The sequence below is a fragment of the Heliangelus exortis genome, chromosome 1 (genome assembly GCF_036169615.1).
Source record: "Heliangelus exortis chromosome 1, bHelExo1.hap1, whole genome shotgun sequence".
NCBI lineage: Eukaryota > Metazoa > Chordata > Aves > Apodiformes > Trochilidae > Heliangelus > Heliangelus exortis.
The window spans coordinates 161,729,878-161,747,510 of NC_092422.1; the positions used below are offsets into that span (position 1 = coordinate 161,729,878).

A 17,633-nucleotide genomic window follows, 5' to 3' on the forward strand; every position below is an offset into this window, starting at 1 on the left:
AGCTAGTTAGCAACAATAACATCTACATACAGATAATGATTACAATATTTCTTTAGGAAAAACAACAATTTGAAATGTCAAGAACACAGCAACAACCGTGTAAAAATCTGGTAGGTGTAATTATCATTTTTGGTCTCCCAGGCATCAAAAATTAATGTGTTGAGGTTTTTTTTAACCACATGGTAGTCCTTGTCCCCAGGCATCTTCTGCCTCTTCTCTCACACTTTCTGTACTTATCCAGTCCTGTTTTATTAGCTCCTTCTAAGGACCTGGGCTGGAAAGGTTATGCCCTCAGTTCCAAACTCTACTCCCAAAGCTAATGTGTCCTTTTTTCTTTCTTAGCAGGCAGAAATAACTATAGATGTTCCCAGGAGCAGCAGTTGAAAGTCTGTTTTCTAACTGTGGGTGCTCTTCCCAGCAAATGCTTGTCCAGTCACTGCTAACATGACAGGAATAGTCTGTAAAGAGGATATGTCTGATTGAAGTGTCAGCCACCCACTTTGATCTCCTACTCTATCTGGGTTCCCACCCATCTTGCCTGTCATTGCTTTATTGTGCTAACACACATAATAAACAAGAAGGCAAAATGAAGTGGCAGACACAGCATTTCCCTCTCACCATAGGAATAATGAAAGATCCCCATTACTAAGCTTGCAATTGAATTTTTGCATGGGCTGCAAGAGGAGACTGAAAGTCACCTTTCCCCTGAGACCCTATGAGAGATTTGTCCCAAGGCACTGGTCACAATTTGTGGGGTTTTATGATGTGCAAGAGGGCAGTTTTCTCCTGGTTTCCCTGATTACTTAAGCAAGTTACTTCTTGAATTTAAGATTTTATGGTTTGTGGCATCACATTACCCAAACACGAGCTATTATTGATGCACCACAGCTTTATGCCTCTGAGAAGAGTAAGCAGAAAGAAAAAAAAAAAAACCTTTTGATGTAGCAGTTGCTTAAAATTCTTCCTGAGGTCACTGATTTGAAGAATAGATCTCCACTTACAGCAAAGACAGACTTTCCAAGGGATATTTTTGTTGAAAATATTAATTGGTGTGCAAATATTAATTAATGAGTGCAGCACTAACTTTTCACTTGCTAATATTGACTAATCTGGCAATCAGCACAAGTAGTAAAGACTTCTAGAAATTTGCACATCCAGGGTTCAGTACTTGCCCCTTCCCCCCCCATATCACAGCATATTGTAGACTTCCAACAATGAAGCTATGAAAAGGACTTGTAGCAGGCATCCACATCTGGATCTTCTCAAAGTAATTGCATGTACACGGGCCAGGGGAAGAATATTTAACTCCAAAGCTGCATTCCATGCTTCAGAAGTGAGAGGAAGCACACAGCTTAGGTACCTGAAACAGGCATCCAATAATCAGCAGCAGTCTGCTTACCTCCAGCTACAGATTAAAAAGGAAGGATTTCAGGAGTGTGACTAGCAAAATGCTTATGTCTGTATAAATATGCATATATACATATATATACACCCAAGCACATATAAATAAAAGAGTAATGGATTCACATAATGATTTGGGTTGCAAGGGACCTTAAAGACCATCTGGTTCCAGCACCTCCCACTAGACCAGGCTGCTCAAAGTCCCATCACATCCATGATGAGGTGGCACCTCTTCCCTGTTTCTGGATCTAAGGGCTGAGATGGGAAGAACTGTGGGTGGGTTCAGAACACACAACCCTGTGGCAACAGCAGTAAGAGGAGCTTACATGAGAGAAATACCTTTGACACCTATTAGTGAAATAGTATTAAGTGATGCAAATATATGCATATATATTACAATATTATTTATACACAGCTGAAGCAACCAATGGACCGTTTGGTTTTAACTTTTTTTTTCAACTGTGATGATTAAAATAGACAAAAATATAATTCTTAATAATGTGCACTAGACACCCATTTAAGCCACAAATCTACACCCCTATTTCTAACGTTTCCAAAAGGACAGAACTGAGATTATGGATTTAGGTGCATGCCTTTAGATGACAAATTTTGGAAATTATAAAAGACTCACCCAAGGTCACTGAAGTCATTTTTGGTGGATCTTGGATTAGATCCAGAATGTTTCGGTATCCTATAGTGCCTCACCTCAGTAACTCTTTTACTGGGATCACAATGCAAAACAAAACCACAGTTGTTTATTAGGGTTTTTTTGTCTGTTTTGGGTTTTTTTGTCACTTGTAATGATGTGAAGATACCCTGTCTTCTGTCAGGATCAGATTGCTTCTACTCAGAAATTGCCAATGAAAGCAGAATGAGTCTTTAAGAAGTCAAAAGGATTTTCTCAAACAGATTTCAAATTTTAAAAAGATAAATGGTTAATATTTTTATTCTGAATCTAGTTTATCCTTCTAATCTGTTTTCCTGAGATAACAGCTTCAGCAGATTTCCAAATCATTGCATATGTATATGCATATCATATCTGAATAATATCTCCAGTTCAACAACAGATACACAGTTTCTTTCACTGGAGCATTTAATGTATTTTTCCTAAACAAAAAACATCCTCCTAGTACACTGTTAGACTAATGTGTTTGGGATTTATTCTGTTTGGTTATTTTTTAATTATTTTTATTACTTTGAACACTACTGCCTGACCTCAAAAGAATATGTTCTTTAATTAGAAAATGCTCCTAGCTAGAGATGTCAAGCCCTAATTTCAAATAAGAAATGTCTAGTTAAGCAACCAAAAGAGGAAAATCTTTTAATCCATAACATTAATCATAGCAGATATTTTATGTAACCAAATACGTACTTAAAGCAAATGGTAGTCCAAGGAATAGTGAATAATGTACTTGAAGTGACCCTATAAAAAACAGTCTGACTGCCATGTTTTAGCCTGAGGAGTTCTTACTAGGAAGAAAAGCAGCACATGCATACAGGCACAAAAAAAACCCTAAACCAAACCAAAATTAAAATAAAAAAACAAAACAAACAAAAAACCCCAACAAAAACGTTTTTACATCTTCAGGTAAAACCCAAAATAAAATTATGAAAAAAAAACCAGACTCACTGGGCATTCATGAGATAACTGACACACATGATTTAATGTCCTGCCATTGCCAGGTCCTAGATTCTCTGACTAGTTTGAACTCTCCAGTCTCACTGTGGTTTATTTGCTGATTATAAATGCTACTCTCTGGCTGCAATAAAGACAAGAAATTTCAAGCTGAGAATCATCGGGTCAATGACAAAGAACTTTCTGTACTTCAAAGCTCTGATGGACAAATGGGAGCTCTGATCTAAGGGCAGAAAAATCATACAAGCAGTTTGCTATCTCAGAAAACTTGAAGTCACTGGGTAGGAAAAGACAATTTTGTCCCAGAATCCCACAAGAGATTCTGAGACCTAGATGTGAAGACAGGTTGTGGTAGGTGACTTGGAAAAAAACATTGCTATTAATAATATAGTATAATAAATAGTTTTGCAAGGAAAGGTGTACAGTTACATGCAAACAGAGAACAGCTGAATAGTATTAAATCAACAAGCCAGCCTTGTGACTCCAGTGGTCCTAATATTTGTGACCTTGCACATCCTGGAGAAAACCCAGCGTGTTCTTACCTTGCGTTGCCTGGATTTGGGGCCCAGGCACCACCCCCATCCCTACCCCATTTACTTCCACCCTCTCAGCTTCAGGCTAGAATGGCAGAAATAAACTTCACTGGCAGGAAGGGCAAGGATCATGTTCCTTTTCACCCTCAGATTGCACCATAACCTTCAAGGCCTTATGTAGATCCAGCTTAGGCTATTGCCATCTCCAAGAGGAGCTGCTCTGGCCCTTTATGGACTTTAAACTCTGCTTTTTACATTAAAAAAAAATTACTTTACACCCCAGAAATAGCTAGGAGACTGTGGGCACATTAATGCCAAATATCTGCTTGAGAAGAAACAAGAACAATCAAATTCAATATTTTTCCTTTTAGCACCACAGGCATTTTAGTATCACAGCTAAATAGCAGTAGTAGATACTTTTAAATATCTCTCTGGCCGCGACAAGGCTTCAAATGTTTTCCCTGACAAGTTCATTCAGATTAATTAATTCATGTCCATATCTAATTTGCCTCAAGTGTCAATGGCTTCACATTTAAGTCAGACACAAGTGAGCATAATTGGCTGTGTCCACACTCATGCTACTTTCAATTATTTCATCACTGGGACTTGGGAGCTCAAATCCATGGTCCCTGGGGCTACACAGACCTAAGGCTTTCTCAGAGACTTTCCTGGGGATTTGTGGGAAGATCCTCCTACACCTTCAAGTCCAGAGGGGAAAGGAGAGAGTGGTTTAACATGTCTCCTCCTTGCAAAGCAGGCAGCTCACTAGGTCAGGTCAAGCAACAGTATTTCTTGTCTTATAACTTCTACCTCAGGTTACAGGAGACACTCAACACATAAAACATTACTGCACACATGAGTTGTTTGAATGCATGAGCAGCAATTGGTTTAAAGGAGAATATGGACATGATTTTTTTCACCTCACACTGAAGAATAATTGTCTTGCGGTGGTCATGAAGCAACATGAGCATTGATATCCTTGGGATGTTTCTTTAACCATGATCTAATGCATTTTCCATTGGAGCTATTTGCTAAAATTCAAAGCAGATATGTGAATTGAAAGTGTCAGCTCATAAGGGGATTGAGAAACCTCAGAAGAAATCTGTAGATAGTTGATTCTCAAAATTCCTGAAGGTCCAGTTCTGTGTTTCTTTGCTGCCACTAGCATTTTCATAGAACCATAGAATTAGCCGGGTTGGAAGGGACCTCAGAGATCATCAAGTCCAACCCTTGACCCACCGGTGCAGTTACCAGACCATGGCACTGAGTGCCACATCCAGTCTCTTTTTAAATGTCTCCAGGGACGGAGAATCTACCACCTCACCGGGCAGCCCATTCCAATGTCTGATCACCCTCTCCGTAAAGAAATTCTTTCTAATGTCCAACCTAAACCTCTCCCGGCACAACTTGAGACCGTGCCCTGTTGTCTTGCTGAGAGTTTCCTGGGAAAAGAGACCAACCCCCCCCTGGCAACCCCCTCCTTTCAGGGAGTTGTAGAGAGTGATGAGGTCTCCCCTGAGCCTCCTCTTCTCCAGGCTGAACAGCCCCAGCTCCCTCAGCCTCTCCTCATAGGATCTGTGCTCGAGTCCCTTCACCAGCTGGGTTGCCCTCCTTTGGACCTGCTCCAGGACCTCGATATCCTTCCTAAACTGAGGGGCCCAGAACTGGACACAGTACTTTTGTTCTGTATGAACCCCCCTCTTGGGTTATAGTCAGAACTTACAAAGTTTTACTGGTGCCTATACATAAAGAACTGCATAATGAATTTAAAGGACTATTGCATGGAAAAACAGAAAATACCCACTATGAATAGTCAGTAACTTTGATGCCCCTTAATCCTGAACCATTGGGTAAAGTGACACACAGATTTATTTCTTGAAACTGTACAAAAAGTCACTTTAGAACATAACCAAAGGACAAATAGTTAAACATATTTTCCAAAGCACAAAGTGAATTTAAATGTCCATCTCTCCAAAAAGTTGCATTACTGAAATATTTCAGTGGAAATACTGTCTGCGGGAACCATCACTGACACTGTCACACCCCTACACATTTTTCTAGGTTTGTTTGGATTTACTGGTGAGGTACCATCTAGTCAGGAAACTGCAGATACCAAGTAAATCAGTTCAAAAACTGATACAGCAAAAGCTGTGTCACATTTAATACTCACATTTAAGTAGGAAGCCACTCTACTGAGTCAAAATGCCATTGACCTTTTTTATTTGTTGACTGTTCTTGGGAAGTCACCACTTGCACAGTGGTGCCTGTGGAATGGCAGATGGGAGCATTTCTCAGTTGCTTTATCTTGCCCTACAAGATGCACAGGAAGAGACAGAATTTCCCTGCAGTGTCTAAGAAGAGTGTGAGCACTGGGGCCATTGCATAAAGTGGGGAAATCCTTTGCAGAAGGGGCAATAGTATCTGCCTGTGGAATTAGCATATAGTGAAGCCTTAAAAAAACAAAACAAAAGAAAACAAAAAACCCAAAACCACAACACAAAAACACCCACCCAAGCCCAAAACCAACAGAATAAACAACCACACCCCTCTCCAAAAAAAAAGCTCAAAGCCTACAAAGCATTATTTCAGCAAGGTGCGACCTTAAAATAAATCATTGCTAACTACAGCTAAAATAAAACAAATTGCCATTGAACTGGGACAGCGTGAGATTAGTATTCATTTAATCATGTTGGTCTTGTTTCAGCAATTCAGTTTAAATCAGCATCACACAGACAAGGTCCAAAGTGCTGTAAATTTACAAGACAAAAAAAAAAACCAAAGAAAAAACCAAACAAAAAACAAAACCAAACATGTTTGTCATAAAGAACACATTGTTGGGCTTTGTCTGCACAAAATCCTGTACCAAGTGAACTGCAAAAGTATATTTGGATTAATTTTGTTAGCTGCAGTATTGTATCCATAAATCTATGACCTGCATCTCATTTATTGTAATGCATTTTTCACGCTACTTTGGCAATAAAAAGCAGTCTTGAAACAGGAAGCAAGAATAATTGAAGTCAGTGGAATACCTCCTGTGCCTTACAGCACTTCAGCACCTTTGAGGACTCAATAAAAGTGCAATGTGACATGGACCAGAGCACCACTGTGCTACACACTATGTACATATACATGGTCCTGAACTGATGGAGGTTAAACAAGAAGAAACAGAAGGTGGCTACAGCTGAAATGGGGAGCAACAGGAAAAAGTATCAGATGAGGAATTGTTCACTCTGCTCAATCTAGCTAAGTAACAATTAATGGAAAAGGAGATTGAGGAAGAAAGAAGAGGATAATAGGATATTATCAAAGGATAATATATGCCATGTATCTCCTTCCGAACATGGCAGATGAGAGAAAGCACATGGTCATCTGTGCTCAAAATTGCACAGCTCAAGCATCTTTAAGTAAGCTTGAACATCTTTCTGTTGAGCTCAGAAGAGACAGTTGCAAGAGGAGAGAAGGCAGTGCCCCAAGGGACCTTTCCAGGCAGAAGCTGTGGCTCAGCAGTCCCTGTCCTCTGTGTAGCAAAAGAAACTCAATTTCTATAGTCCAAACTTTGCAGATGGGCTTTGTAGATTCAAGCACCTGTGAATCAATATCTGTCCATACTGTTGTAAAACAGTAGAGTAAAAATACAAAATTTTATCACTAAGAACAGTTTATGGTCATGCAATATTAAAACTGTCATCAGCCTGGGCTACTAATGTAGCTGTAATATCATGTTCAGGGTAATGGCCAGACCAACAACAGGTTCTATCTTTGAAATTAACAAACCCCCCCAGTTTCTTACAAGACACAGTTTGAAAAGATTATGCCAAACTTCAGGACCAAGCAACACACCAGGATATTTAAATCTCTTCTGAGCAGACCGAAAAAGGAAACACAATTTTCAGGAGCATTTCTGGGAGATCTATTTTTTCCCACCGCCTCCTATGTACCGTAACAATGCATTTGGTAAAGTACGTGTTCATCCCATACCTCCTGATCAAATTTTGTTTACTGTCTTCTTTCCCAGACTTCATACTCGTAATGACCTCCATGAAGATGCATTCAGACACTGCTGAAAACTAAGCGGGGGTGGTAACGGGTGTACCAGGGAAAGGAGAAGCTGGGCTGGCAACTGTGCCCTCCAGTCCACCAGCACATCACAGATCTTTACCTTTCATGGAGCTCCATCTTTTGCTTAGGAAGGAAAGGAATCAGAGGTGGGACGGCCCAGTTCCAATTAGTCACACACCCAAGTCAGCTGGAGATTTGCTTCTAAATCAGTTCTGAATGGGAGCCAGTTAAAGGGGGAGGGGACGGGAGGGAATGGAATGGAATGATGGTGTCTCCCGAATCTGAGGGAAATGGAAGTAGAGTCTGCCCTCTATGGCTCAGTCACATCTGCCTGTGCCAGTCTAAAATTCATGCATCTACTGACCCCAGTCTGCTTTTGCCACCAAGTTGCAAGATGGCAGAGGCCACTTCCAGCCACCTGCAATGTGCTGTGGTTTCATGGGCTTCACTGATGTGTTTAAACAGGATGGCTGAACCCCTTCCTTACGCTTCTCTGCTCTTTGCAGATCCTCTTCTGCACCCTAATTCCGTTTCTGTTCAGGCTGCTGGATCAGGTCAGCAGCTAAAATGCCCTTTGACTGAGTCCTTAGCTTGAAACATCAACGGAATACAAAAGCTACAGTCTTGAATGATGATGTGTCCTAAGTCACATAAAACCTGTTTAATGTTGCTGGCACTAATATTTTCAGAATGAAAGTTAATAACAACCCACTGTGAGGACCTGACATAGTAATTTGTAGCACCAGAAGCCTCAGGGGAGGATCTTTAAAAAATGAAAGTGACTGGCGATGTTTTGGTATTTTGAGAAGAGAACGTTCCTTTATTCCTGGAGCAGATGATGATCACAACAGCACTGAACCATGACAGTGCTGTTGACATACATATCATTGCTAGAGATCAAAGAAATTATTTTTCCCAAATTCAACAAATAGATGGCTAATTCTTTATGTTAAAAAGATACAAAAACTTAAAACTTTTTTTTTTGCATTCAGCTGTCAAAAAAGTAGCATAAAATAACTTGCAGTGATGAGAAATACTTTTTAAATGGGGATGAAATGTGGGCTCTGGATTAATTATTTTTAGTGGCCAACTTTCTGGATTGGCTAGCAACTCAGGACAGTCAATTTCAGTCAAATTAAAAGGGTAAAATGTTTCAAAAGGCAAGTATACATCCTGCAACAAAAAGTCCACAGGAAATTTTGGCTATCTTGCACTGATTCATCTTTGAAGCATTTCACCTGACACAGCAGTTTGTTACCTTCTGACTGTATTAAGAATAAAGTTTTCAGTAACATTTTAGCACTCTGTACTCTTCCCATGCAAAAAACATTCAGTAACCAAGGTGCATTTGCTGAAGTCTGAACCTACCATCAGACTCATGATCTACAGAAGAGTCAGACAGTGTTCACGTGCATTTTATTTTCTTTACCTTCTATGCCCTTTCTATTAGTAGGAATCTCAATTACTACTTTATTTCTTTATGAGGTTAGCAATTGATAAGTGTTGATATATCCCTGTACTGTACTGCCTAAAGCTACAAATGATTAATTCTCCGATTCATTGCTTCATAAAAGGGTGATGTGACAGTTCCCAGAATAGATCTACATCTATTTGAGGAGGTATTAAGAGGTTATATGAAAACATATGGAGATGTAGAAGCATGGATGTAAAGCAGTGACCACTGACAGCACTATCAGTCACAGTTCTGTACATGTCAAGATCCTTAAATATAAGAGTGTGGGTGAGGGAAAATGCCTGTACATTGGTGTCAGGTGGTGCCCTCCAGCTATTACCAAGAAGTGGGGGCTGAGGCAGCTTCCGTATGTTCATCTCCTGTTTATCCCACTCCTTGATTATTTTTGGAGTCTGCATTGCCCGTGGGTGTGACAGGGGACGTTGAAAAGGATCTTGCCAGATTCGGGGTGGTTTTCCCAAGTGACAAGGGTCACGCTCGCTTGTTTTGAGGACAAGCAGACAAAGCTGGGGGGCAGAGGAGAGCTGTAGATGTTTGCACCTCCTGAGTCATCGAGGAGACCTTGAGGGGAGGTGCTACAGGGCAGCACAAGCCAGAATCACAGCCCTAAAGGCTAAGCTGAAGTCAGAAGATGGTGCTCTTTCTCAGGCTATTGCTGCATCAAGAGTGATACCTGCTTTTTGAGCTGGGTCCTGTGGAAAGAGAAGAAGCAGCAATGACTCAGGCAGCCCAAGCACCCAAAGTGACACCTTCAGCATAAGGTGAGTCAAAAACAGATGAAGTCACCATACTCTCCCTGGAGAGAGAGACTTTTCTAGCCTGCCACCACAAATATCCAGAGACTATACAAATCAAGGAGTAAATCTTTCCTCAGATTTTAAGAAACTGCTTGTATCGTTTTCCTACAGAGTGGAATATTACCATTCACTCTGACGCTTTCAGAGTTCTAAGCAAGTGACTGAATTTGAGCACAAGCAGACAAGTTCTTCTGAAAGACATCCATTACCTTTTCCTAAACTTTTAAGCTATATAATTCCTTCTTTAAAAGTCACAAGGCATCTGACAGTGAAATGATCTGGCAGAGGCTGTGCTGTAATTTACAAAAGGAAGTGAATTCAGCTCACTGCTGTGGTATCAAAAAGCAAGTAAATTCAGAGGAGCCACATCAACCATATTGTATTCAGTGGATAGAGATCCAGGACTCTAAATCTGGTATACAGGTTTGGGTTTGATGTTAAAAATATGTAATTAATTCAATTAATTATTTTTCTGTAAATGTTCTTGTAAAAGGTTTAGCATTAAATGGAAAAGTGTCTCATCTAGAAGTTAAGATTTTGCATATCTGTGTTTGTGCTCTCATAGTTTCATTACGTTATTATTTACTGTATTAATTAAATGTCAGCTTATGGACAGATCTCCATTTCCCATTTAATTAATTGCTTTCCAAACAATTGCAGTCATGATGGTAACTTGTTCAAATTCATGAGTAGCATATCTGAACTTTGTGATACATTTGACTGATCTTGACTGATTTTATAGATTAAGATTTAATTGAAAAATTAATCATTACATTCAGAGATGCTTTTCTTTTCATCATTTTGAAATGTTAAGACTTCTAGAGAATGATTAGCAGAACAAAAGAGGCTGAGAGCTCCTGGGGACTACAGTGGTCAAACATTTTGCATCTCACAAGAACAGTCCCAAATACCTGTAGAGCTGTTCTGAACTAGCATCAGCTACCAACATTCTTGAGCCTTGTTACTATTGAGATGAAAGCAGCTTTTCTGGAAACTTCCAGAGAAATTCAATACAAATCCTGGTTCTTTTAACAGAGCAAATGAAGTGGGAAATAAATTAAGCAGACATATTTCATACTCTTAACAAGATCATGAGAAGAGAAGGTAAAGTACATTTGATAAATAAAAGGGACTGAAAGACAAATAAACCTCACTGGTTTATTTGTAAGGGGGTTGTGTGTGTGTGTGTTGCTTAACACACATGTGACTGTAACAATGTCTGAGACGCTTGGATGGATTAATTTTTGTTGCCACTAGAAAACATGTAAATTTAGAATACAGAATGAAAATAGTTTGGAAGAAGATCTTCACTGGATATATTAAATATTCTCTCAAGTTTCAAATACCTCCAAATATCTTCTAACATCTAAACAAATCTCACAGTAAAGGAGAAAACAAAAGCAAGTCAACTAATGAAATTTTCTGACAGGTTCTTTATTTTGGACCAGTTCCATTCATTCACCAAAGAACATTGGATTTAAAAAACATTGAAGTTTGGCGTGATATGTTTGGAGTTCTTTCTCTTTTCTAATTTGTGCCAAATATATTGTAAGCACACAAATAATCTCCCCTGCTTTCTAGCCTGTAACCTTGTGTTAAATTGTGAAAATGGCCTTGCTGACTCCTGGATCTTCACAGAATCATCAGAGTTGGGAGGGATCTCTAGAGATCATCCAGTCCAACTCTCCAACTAGAGCAGGATTACCTAGAGCAAATTTCACAGGACTGCATCCAGGTAAGTTTTGAATACCTCCAGAGAAGGGGACTCCACAACCTCCCTTTGCATCTTGTTCCATTGCTTTGTCCCCTCAGGGTAAAGTTTTTTCTTATGTTTAAATGGAACTTTCCATGTTCCAGCTTGTGCCCATTGCCTCTCATCCTGTCACTGGGATCTACGGAGAAGAGTCTGATTCCACCTTCCTTGCACCCATCCTTTAGAAACTTGTAGACATTAACAATATCTCCTCTCTTGTCAGTTTGCTGTACAAACCATCTGTGTTTTCTATATTTTTGCAGGATCCTCAACCTGGCCTCTGACAAATGAAGCTTTACTTTTTTTCATGTGATAATGAGGTCTCATGAGCCAAAATGTGCTCCACTTTATCCTGAAGAACCTCCTGTTTACAGATTACACATGAAATACCTGATGTGGACGAGTTGGGGTTGTCCAAGTGTAACAGAAAAGAACCAGAATATCCTGAAGAAACTCATATTTTCCAAGATATTATCCATAATGTGTGTGCTAAACTCTTGACTGAAACAGACGAAATATTTTCTGAGAAATTAATGAAATGATTGATTTTTTTAATGACTAATTCTACTCTCATCTAGTATTTTGAGAAATCATTGTGAACCACATGTGCTATGCATGGACAGTACAAAACTAAGACTGAAAAATTCCTGAGTCTCATTTTCATTTCCTACAATCCACAGTCTTTTCGGGTTAAACCATTACATAATCAAAACATTTCTTAGGAAATAATCAAGGGTCATCTACTAAGCACAAAGGAACTAGAAGGAACATGTCCTCTTCAATTTGTTCAATGTAGTATTTAAATCTGTAACAAAATAGTTTCACAAAACATAAAACTGGGTTCTAAAAATAAAATGTATACATGACCAGAATGACCAAATTATTTCAGTTCGAGAGTAACTTCTCCAACCTGCCTCAAAAAACCCTCAAAAATTTACTATAGGCAGCAATATGTAAAGAAACCTAGAATTTCTAGAGGTAAAATCTCCAAAGTAAGCTGATAATTATCTTGTAATGTCAATAGCAGACCAGCATATGGGCATCTGTGTCCTCTTGCATTCTTGATTCTAAGCCAAACAACTACTGGGAAATGCCAGATAACAACCATGAAGCAAATAGTGACTGCTGGAGACTAAGATGAAGTCTGGTAGAAGTGATTGGCAGCCTGCACATATTAAATGGGAAAGGCAGACAAATATAAGATCCAAAGTGAGAAAACAATCCTCATAAGATCTGTTGAGAGAAATTAAAGGTCTGTCAGAATAAATCAATTAAACAATGCAACTCTGGACCTAGATCAAAACTGAATGGCAGAAGAGGGGAAAAAAAGAAAAAAAAAAAAAAAAAAAGAAAAGAAAAAAAGAGGGGGAAATAAGATCAAATAACAGCTGTGGGATGCAAGCTGCTGCAGAAAGTAGAACTGATTGAATTCCTCAAATCAGACCCAGGATGAGGCAGCATCTGGCAGAAAGAGGGAAAAGAGTGGTGGGAAACCAGAACAATTGAAGTATAGAATTTGGAAAAGCTGGTTGAATGATGCTGCATACTAGAGTACCTATTCAGGCTCAAATGTACCCTTTGGAAGCAGAAGGCAAGGCTTACAAGGGAAGAAGATCAGGAAGTAAAAGGGAAGGAATTTATGAGATATGAATTAACAGAGTAATTCAATAAGGATGAAAACAAACAAGGATGGAGATACTCTTGTTAAGTGGGATAATATTCATGCCCAGAAGGACTGAAGTTTATAATGATGCTGTAAGAAATATGGCAAATATGGCACCCTGTGGATATAGACTGACTTGCTTCAGAGTATCACAGTCATTGGTCTGTAGTTGAATCTCTGTAACCTTCAAAGCCTGATCCATGTTTCAACACCATGGAAGTTTGTGGGGAAGTATTCGGTATCTGTTTTCTGACCTCTTCTAACACAAGGTTTGTTCCTGATAAAAGGAAAGGTACCATGTCACATGCTCAAGAATTATTTTTCAAACAGAGATGTGGTCTTAGTTTCTTAAAGATACCCAGATACAAGTTCAAGTGCATCACAGAACCTTCTTCATAAGTTAGGCTTCCTAAATCCCATTAATATTTTAGTGAAATTAAGATTATGAATGGTTAACTATTTTTAAACTATGGACAAGTACTACCTACCTAAACTAATTTTTAAAAAATGTAATCCTAGAATTTACTGACATGACAATAAATTCTGACTTTCTAGCATCAGCACCATAGGCTGAAGTTTTACACTTCTATAAGGAGTTATCTGTGTATACAGAATGGCCTGAAATAGTCTTAAAGGCATCATTTCCCAAGACAATGAAGCATAACAGGCATCATCCCTTCCCTTTCCCTCTGATTCACTGCCTGTTTTTATCAAAAATTATCAGAGGAATGGAAGCCTCAAAGACTTAAGGTTCTTAAAATTTCAGGAACAGCAGAAGAAAGAGGAAAAAAGCTGAATTGATGCCTCAGTATATGAGTAGAACACTGTTACCACTCCAGTTCTGTGAGTCTTCCCACAGGTAGATCAGAATTAGCTGTAGCAAACATTGTTTTTTTCCCAAACTGAGAATATATCAGGAGAAAGATTGGGCTCTTAGTTTAACAGAGCAGGCATGAGATTATTCTCATGGGATCCAAATGAGATTTTTCACATGTGAGAAACTGTTGAGAAAACAATGTAAAATGCAGGATCTGTAGTAAAGACTTGTTTCTTTCCTTTTGCTCCACTGGTCTCTGTAATGTTTATCTGAAGTATCACATTTTTACTCCTTGGCTAAATTTAAAATATTAATCTTAATCAAAAAAGCATCACTCAAACAGTCAGGTCGAGTAAGTCAAAGGGATATCAGAAGAAAGTGTTTAATGATAGAATTTCATTCTTCCACAGACTATAAACTAAAAGTTCCAGCTAAAATTATTAAATGAAATGAGAAAAGTGAAGCAGATGATAAAAGAGGACAAAGTCTCTGGCTCGAGTGGTAAAGGCTGTGGCCTTTAAGGGACAAAGTGGCCTTTAATATTAATGAGACTCTGATGAATTTAAAGCTGCAGAGTACTGAGCACAAAAGAATTTTGCTCTCAAAGCTGTCATATCGAACAAACTCTATCTGTCATGATACAAATTAAAATGTTTTGCAAGATTAACAATTGAGCAATGTACAAGGAAGGTACTGATGTACTTGTCCTTTGTAATTAACCTGTACAAATGTACAAATGCTGTAGATCAATAACTAGCATCACAATCTGGAAAAAAAAAAAGAAAACTAATATAGAAATGGCTGTAACAAAGTATAAAGGAGCACATGGTGTGTACACTGCATGTGACTAGAGTAAATGGGAACAAATTTTTGAGTTAAGAATATCCCACTTACATCTCTTACATATGGAAAGAGAACATTCCAAATGTCAGAAATGTATTTATACCCTAAACTGTTCTTTTTATGTAGTCATTTGTGTCTCTTACTATCGTATATTTATGGCATGAGACATAGTGTATAACATATTTTTATGGTATGAGACATAGTGAATATTGGTTTAGCACTGGAGACCCAACATGTGCAATCTTCTTTATCTGCTACTGTTTCATCACAGGGTCTTAAGTCACATATTCTCCTTGGTGCCTCCATTTGCCCATCCCAAGAAGTCAGTGGTGCAAGATAAAGTACAGTGGGCACACCAGGTGTAATTGGGAGGTGAGGGGAGAAGGTTTATTCACAGCATCAGGCAGACAGTTCTGCAGCAGGAATCTTGCCTACAGAAGAGGGATACCAAATATAGGCCCAGTAAAGAAATATATGTGCTCTGAAAAACTCGATTAGGAAGGAGACTTGTTAAGCTACTAAGACACTTAACTAGTATGTTCTCCTTCATCAAGAAGAAACTCTGATAGAACACCAGAGTACTCAAGAACTCATGAATACAGAGTTGGGTTGTCTTGGGTTCTGTTAGCTCATTTTCTTAGTCCTCATGTGGAGCATGCAGGACTGATTGGGAAAGGTGAAGGACTGCAGGAACCAGGATAATGCAGAGCTACTGGCAAGGTTCTGCTCAGTGAGAACAATGATGCTCTACCCCAGTTGCCTTTCTTTCACTGTTAGAACTTCCTGAGGGTATTGAAGTTAAGCTAGAGTTAAAAACTGCTGCAAAGAGCATACTCTTTTCACAGGAAAACACCTGCACCTTGCATTCAATCATATATTCTAAAGGACATACATCATTTATTCTTTAAGCTCTGAAAGGTCACTCTGATTGGAAAAAAAAAAAAAATCTTTCCCACCCCAAAACTGCAGAAAAACTACAGTGATAAATCCTCCTTTTTTTTTTTTTTGTTTTCTTTTTGGGTTTTTTTGTTTACAGAGTCCCTGTAATTTAACAGATATTTCCCTCTCTCCTTCAGCCACCTTTGCTTCAACTTCAAGTGAGGAGCTTCAATCTATGAAACACTCTAGGCACTGGAAGGCTAACTACATCACAAAAAACCAGACAGGAGGTCTGGGGTAGGAGGAGGAGAAGAGGCAGATGTGGCTTCACAACTGATGAGGAAACAGGCTTCCAGGCCACGTAAACTCAGGACAGCTAAGCTGACACTGGATCCCTGAGAAACAGAAGGAAATCCCACACCATCCAGGGAACAGCATTACTGAGTCACTAGAGCATATAGGAGTGACCAGTAGGCATGCTGGTATTTCAGAACAGGCAGACTGAAGTCATGAGAATATGAAACACCATCTGAGAGGAGGCATTCTGTTTAAAATGCAAGGAAATCTCCATGGAATCAGCTAGGAGGCATGTCAGGAGCATGACCAGCAATGCTGGCTGGAGTTCAGAAGGTTCGGCTCCACATCACAAAAAGCATCGAAGTGTTGCAAACACATTTGGTCCTGTGTATGTATCATTAGCTGGACATTAAAATGCCATGATTCTCACACAGACCTTTTATCATGAAATGGTGACCTCCCATAGTACCTACCATGGGAGGTCATGAAAAGCTCTGCACTCCTTAGGACATCCCTGTGAAGTGTTCCCTTGACAGACAAAGCTCTGAAAACCAAAGGCTGAAAGCTTAAGGTGATGCTGCAAATTAGCACTAGATCTTACAGCTTCAAAAAGGGGCTTTTTAACTAACTAATTAATTTTTTTCTCACTGTTGAACCAGAAGAAGAGAAGCTCTTATTTTGTTCTTGTTTCCTGAACACTAGCACTGGAAAGCCTTCAAATGCCAGTTATAGTGCAAGAAAAGTGGACCACAAGTTTCAAGACCACATCAAGTTACTGAGTCCTTTACAGTCCTCTTTCATTGCAACTGAAAAGAAGGGTGACTCAAACATAACCTAAATGACAGGCAAACCAATTTCTGTAGACCCAGACAGCTCAACAGCAAACAAGACTTTCTGAGCAGGTGGCATGGTATCTGATAGGAGAAGGGAAAAAGAAAAAAAAAAAAAAAAATCAACATGTGAGGCTAGATCTTGATAATCCATCTTTACTGTGGTAGAATATTCTTCCCAAGGCCTGATTCTCCATTCCTTCATAATAGCAAATTCTTTCATTACTAACAAATGCAGCTTAATAATAAGCTTCACAGCACAGTGTTTCTCCTGAATTGATGAAATATAGAAAAGCCAGATCATAAATTCAGCTTCTCCTAAATAACAGTGACTTGCTGTAGGACAGCAAATATCTGTCCTACAGTTTTAAATAGATGCTTGAAACATGAGCTGGCTGAAAATTCAAAACACCTCCTTTTCATGAGAAATAACTAAATGAACCTTCCGATAAATACTGTTTTCATTCTGGAACTAAATGAGATTTTTCCCTCTCAAACCCCTGCCTCTTCCCAAAGAAAAGAGGTGTATGGATACTAAACTCACAGTACCATGAAGGAAAACTATCTTCTGGCTCTTCCACACTGCAAGTAACCATCTATATCTTCCAAGGTTATATTTGGAGCCTGGGATGCTGCCAGACAAATATGAAT

At 39.1% G+C, this 17,633-nt stretch overlaps 1 protein-coding gene and 1 long non-coding RNA gene across 4 annotated transcripts in view; one reads left to right on the top strand and one right to left on the bottom strand.

Annotated features, from left to right (window-relative positions):
* Positions 1–17,633, bottom strand: part of LOC139791314 (very long chain fatty acid elongase 4-like) — a 434,972-nt gene that overhangs the window by 317,328 nt on the left and 100,011 nt on the right. The window lies entirely within an intron of this gene.
* On the top strand, positions 11,486–12,525 carry LOC139798250 (uncharacterized). The gene is made up of 2 exons (XR_011726775.1): positions 11,486–11,635; positions 11,917–12,525. It is a non-coding gene; the product is annotated as an uncharacterized lncRNA (long non-coding RNA).